Here is a 5,842-nt window from a genome sequence, read left to right on the forward strand (position 1 = left end):
TTTTTACATTTACATGGGGCCGACTCAGTGGGATGGTTTAGGATTTTTGGAGAGGGGCTGGGTTAAAAAGAAAGGGGGGGCCAAGTCTTCTTCTTGTTTTTTTTTTTTATGGGCAAATTTACTTGCTAAAAAAATTTTTTTTTCGGCCAAGGGGGGCCCGGGCCCCTTTGGGTTCAACGTGGGTCCATCCCTGGTTGGGATACATGAGCCACAGAAGACCCCTAAATAGTAAAAATCACTGTAACTTTGTAAACATAGACAAATTGTCCAACCACAATTTTTTGTATCATGTGATTGTCTTTTTGAGTTTTTGTGTGTTATTTTTGTTTTTGTTTTTCATTTCTCACTTATCTGGGAAATCATGAATATTCCTAACACTAGAAAATAGTGAACACCATCAAATCTAATTTATTGTTTAATAGAATGAAAATCTTAGTAAATGACTCTTGAATGCATTGATGTGCTAATTCGGTGTGCGATCCGGCTAAACTAGTCTTAGGTTTTAACATTTTTTTGCTAATCAGTTTAAAGTTTTAACTTATTCTCATTGTGTCATTGAGTATTTCCCAGGTCTAATGCTCACAAATCATTGTTGGAATATGTCAATTTTGGATCTTGGTCATGACTTGGAGAATAACGAGCCCAAAAACGTTAAGAAGCACTGGGCTCCCTTTATGGGCTTTAGGGAGATATGGACTTAAGGTCCTTCAACCTTTTAAGCAATATTGGGTAATTTCCAAAGTGTAATTAGGGACCTACAGGGGTTATAAAATTGTTCTCCACTCTATGAGTTTCAAACCATTTTTGTTGTCAGGCTTAAAATGAGATTTTGTTGTCTATTTTAGTGAAAGCGGGTTGGTTTCGGCCTAACAGCAGCTCAAAGGGATCTGACCGAATTCAGGTGGGCCGATTGCATTCTGAATCAACCTCCATTGCTGCCTCCATGCATGTAAAAATAAAGTACATGAGAATGTATAGTGATATGGTGTGATCATCGTTACATACAGTACGTAGTCCTTTAAATTTAATTTTGCAACCCAATCTTCGTAATCCCAAGTATTCCGAAAATATAAATGTATTCAGTATATAATTAATCACTGACTTATAAACAAAAAACGAGAAAACGATACACAATTTTTAAAGTTATTTTTACACTAGTATGGCATACGAAGATCATTTAATTAATTGATAATTTGCGACAAAGGGCTAGAACTTTAATTAACTTAGAGCAACTCTAACATATCTTGATTCTTGACCATGTTAAAACCTAAAAGATTAATTACTGTCGTTTTATATCAACAGAAATGATCGAGTCTGAAAAGACTAGGAAAGATTAATTTTGAGATAGTTACTTATTTATTCCACGTAATAATCTCTCAGCATTTTGTTTCATCTAGATTGATCTAAAGGAGTCTTGTGGGATTGTTACTTGACTCTCACCTATTTATATATTTTTTAACAAGTGGTATTATAGCAAGAGTCATGTGGGATTGTTCTTGTATGAATTAAATGGAGTCTCAGTCTAGTACCATGATTAAACTTATAGCTTCTAATTACTCGGTGTGGAAGACGAGAATATAGTGAAACCATTGTCTAAAACCGATAATGAATGGGATATTTTAAATAGCAAAGCCGTTGGACAATTTAGGCAATGGGTTGATTAGAGTGTTTTTCAGCATGTAGCCAAAGAAGTTGACGTATATAACATTGGGAAAAAAATTAGAGATTCTGAATGATTGCAAGATCGCGCAAAACAAAGTCTTTATGATAAGAAAGCTTGTGAACTTGAAGTATAAGGATGGGCAAGGGGTTGCCGAGCACTTGAGTGACTTCCAAGAGGTGTTGAATGAGTTTTATACTGTAAAACTTGTGTCAGATGATGAGGTGCAAGGCTGCTAGCACTACTTTTGCTGAGTTCATTACCATATACTTACAAAACTTTGGTTGTGTCAATCAGCAATTCAGCTCCTAATCGTTTGATAACCTTGAGTATGGTGACGCAGCTTTTTCAATGAAAATGCAAGAATGAAAGAACTGGGTGCACGTATTTCCTAGTCTAGTAAAGACTTCCAGTATAAAATAATGGGTTTACAACAATCTTCTTTTGACCAAATACTAGAGGCTACCAAAACATCAAGAACAAATCATTCCTGGTTCACAACAAATATTCATCACATAAAGGTGGATTAAAAAAATAGCAAAAAAAAAAAAAAAAAATCCCACCAATTGAGTCAAATCATTTAAGCAAACAAAGAGAAATTTTAAGCACCACCACCAGTTAACACAAAGCTCTCTTACATAATTTGAGTGGTTTAAATAAAAAAAAGTTATGGTTTAATTAGCTTAAGGGAACATTCTTTCTTATTTATTGTTATTTACTATGTTTATTTGATCCTTTGGCCGTTTAAAAAAATTAAAATAAAAGACCAATTTCCATATAGGGAATTAAATCTATTCTACTTCAACCACCTTATTACATAATATCTTTTAAGAGAAATGTTACTGGTACTATAAATTTTACTACATTAAGTTTACAAACTAATATATTACCAATTATAAAGAGAGAATTTAAATTTCATTTATGTGGTAATTTCTCTATAAAAAAATAAGTTCATTTATGTGGTTGTTGAAGGTCATCCATTACATGTAATGTAACATCAATTTATAAGTTTTAAATACTAAAACTTGTAATATCTTTATCATTTTCTATCTTCCAAAAGTGCAATTAAATAGGCACAATCATAATCTCCGTTTGGAAATCCATTTTGCAAAAACAAGTCAACGCACTACTTAAAATGACAAATTAAGGCCAAAGCTGCAAACTTTACACCTGAAACAGTTCTTGCTAAAAGTTACAATATTTTTATCAACCAATAACAATAGATCATGAATTTATGAAGTAATAAGAACTTTAATTTTGTGCATGAAGGTTATTTATTCCAAAGTAGTACCTCGTATACAATACATTTGTTATATTATAATAAGTGACACATAGGAGCTTAGACAATATTCAAAGCTGGAAGTTGGATGTTATCACCATCGCTGCCAGCATCCTTTTGGCCCCCAGTAGCGCTGATGACATTCCTTTTACAATTGTGTAGTGTAAGGATGAATCCAACCATGACGATCACGAGCACAAGTATTGCTGTAGCGAGTATAAGACCCAATATCAACTTTTCTCCAATATCAACTTTTCTTCCCTCATACAAAGAGATACCAATTTTGCCGTAAAATTTTTATAAGCTTTCGTGACAATAAATATAACATAATTATTGTAACATTAATAACTTAAAAAATAGTAATGTGTAGAGTATATGTATTGTAAGGTTGAATTTAATCAACCATCTAATTGGCTTTATTCCGTGACCAATTTGCTTGTAATTTAGTACTTAGTAACCCTGTATTTAGGTGGGAAAATTGTAAGGGTAGTGTGTGAGAAGATGTGAAGAAAAGCTCAAGAGTGTGCAAGAAAAACAGAGTCTCGCGACTAGGACTCGCGGGTGGTTCACGACTGGCAAGCCGCGAAATGCAGTCACGTGAGAGGCACACTGGGAAGTTGAAGGGTCGCGCCAGCTGTCACGCTACAGGACAAAAGTTCCAGTCTGGTCAGGCCATTACGTCGCGACTTGATTTCGCGACTTGGCCAAGCCGCGAGTTCAAGTCGCCAACTTGCCCTGTTTGGCAAAAACTGACGTTTTGCGTTCCCTTCTCACCCTACTATATATACACCCTTATACCCATCATTTTGAGAGAGCTTCCAGAGAGAATTTTGTGAGAGAAAACCCTAGAGAAATAGAAGATTGATTCATCCCCAATCTTCATCTAAAGAGACTCTACAAATTCCTCTACTCTCTTCCTCTCTATTGTCATACCCTTGAGAGGTCATTTACCAAATCTTTGTCTCACCACACCCACGTCTGTGAGAAAGTCCATTTGGTGCTTTGGGAAGCAGTTTGGAAAGGAACTAATATACATTGGTTGATGCTATGGTCAAGTAGCGGAATCCGGGAAGCTAGAGAAGAAATAGGTTCGGCGTAACATCGTTGGAGCAAGAAGCTTGGAGGGCTTAGGTACTTGGGTAGATTAGGCTTGGAGGGTCTTCTGCTGTTCATGTATCCCAACTACATTCTTTAGTGGATTATTTGACTGCTTGGAGGGCGGCGGAGAGGTTTTACGCCGAGGATTTCGGTTTCCTCTTTGATAACACATTGTGTGTTGTCCGTGTGTTTGCATCTTCTTTCTCTTTACCTTTTCCTTATATTTACTGCTGTGGATGTGTTTATATTTGGCTTAGATTGTTTATCAATTCTGTGTTTAGCTTATATTCATGTTCCGCATGCTAATCGTTTGATATTAAGCTTGAATTGGTAATTTTGTAATTTGGGGTCTAAACGTTCAAGGGTGTTTCATACCCATATTGAACTTTCATGTATAATAAAATTTTGTAGTAATATATCCTAACATTGCCAACGTGGCAGATGGCCTAGTTCTAGGAAAATATTGTATACTCTCGAAGTATTATAAATACATACTCTTTCATCTCAAATGAATAGTGGATCCCACTAATTAAATTCCTGGTAGGACCCACCATTCATGTGAAAAAAGAGACTACATAATTATGGTATTTCGAGAGTACCAAATAATTTCCCTTAGTTCTAAGGGATTTGGGTCAACAAGATAACGGTCTTAGGTTCAAGTGTCCTCTCAGTTGTAAGCACATTGATGCTTGTTTTCTTCTTGGTTGTCCTAGGCGCATTGGGGTCGCCATCCACCGCCCCTCTATGTGTTTTTTTTTTTTTTTTTTNGTGCATCAAATATGATTGAAATTCCTTTCAAGTAGCCTCAGATATTACATGCGTTTTTATGCTGTTTTAATTCAATAGCAATATAATTTTGTAGAGAGTACATGCCTGTAACATTCTAGAATTGGAATCTCCAGACTATCACTGCTATGGCGTATCTAGCATATAAGGTTGGAGGTCTGTATTTCCTTAACCTCTTCAGGAATATTGGTTTTCAAAACTTTATCAAGATATTTCTATATTGCTATTGCATACTTCTTCCTATATGCTTTGTATTGACACCTTTTGCCTCAACCCCCAAGGTAACTGTGTTAAAACAATATTCATCAGGTGGTCCGCTACCAGACCCTTGAAGATAGTGGAGAGCCTATTAATTAGACAATTGAATTCATTATTGGACTTAGGCACTATTTACAACACAGGTTTAGTTGTACTCTCGTTTTATTTCTTCTTCTATGGTTCATCAGAGTTAAGCCCTTTTTTAAGACCTTGAATGTTGCCAGCTCTTGCAGTTTCTATTAGCAACCTAAGAATAGGGATCTACATAATCATTTCCAACCTGCTAAAATTCATGCTCATGATGATATCTAAACTGGTGAGAGGATCTAAGATTCAAAGTTTTCCTGTTTCCCTTGTTGCCCACGGTATGCCATTGCTAATATGAATTCTTTTTAGGCTTTTGTTTTGCTTGACGTATTAATGCACATTTTCAGGTTCTTGAACTCAATTTGCACATAATGCATTAGTGATTTTAAACTGCAAAAAGAATGGATGAGGTATGGCCTTCATTTGATTAAAGGTCTTTTTACTTTCTCCAAGTGAAAAGTGAAAAATAAATTCTATAGGACTTGAGTGTTAAGATTTTCAATTTCAAAGCAAAAGTTGTATGTGTGAAGTTCTTTTACATGGATACAACTATGAATCATAAAAAACTGTGGTTTATACATGAGAATTTGTGTTTGCACACATGTTGAGTTTAAGAAGTTCTTGTTTGTGTGTGTATATATATATTTCTGAAACAGGTTATCCAGTACCATATT

The sequence above is a fragment of the Quercus suber genome, unplaced genomic scaffold, assembly GCF_002906115.3.
Source record: "Quercus suber isolate HL8 unplaced genomic scaffold, Cork oak 2.0 scaffold_389, whole genome shotgun sequence".
NCBI lineage: Eukaryota > Viridiplantae > Streptophyta > Magnoliopsida > Fagales > Fagaceae > Quercus > Quercus suber.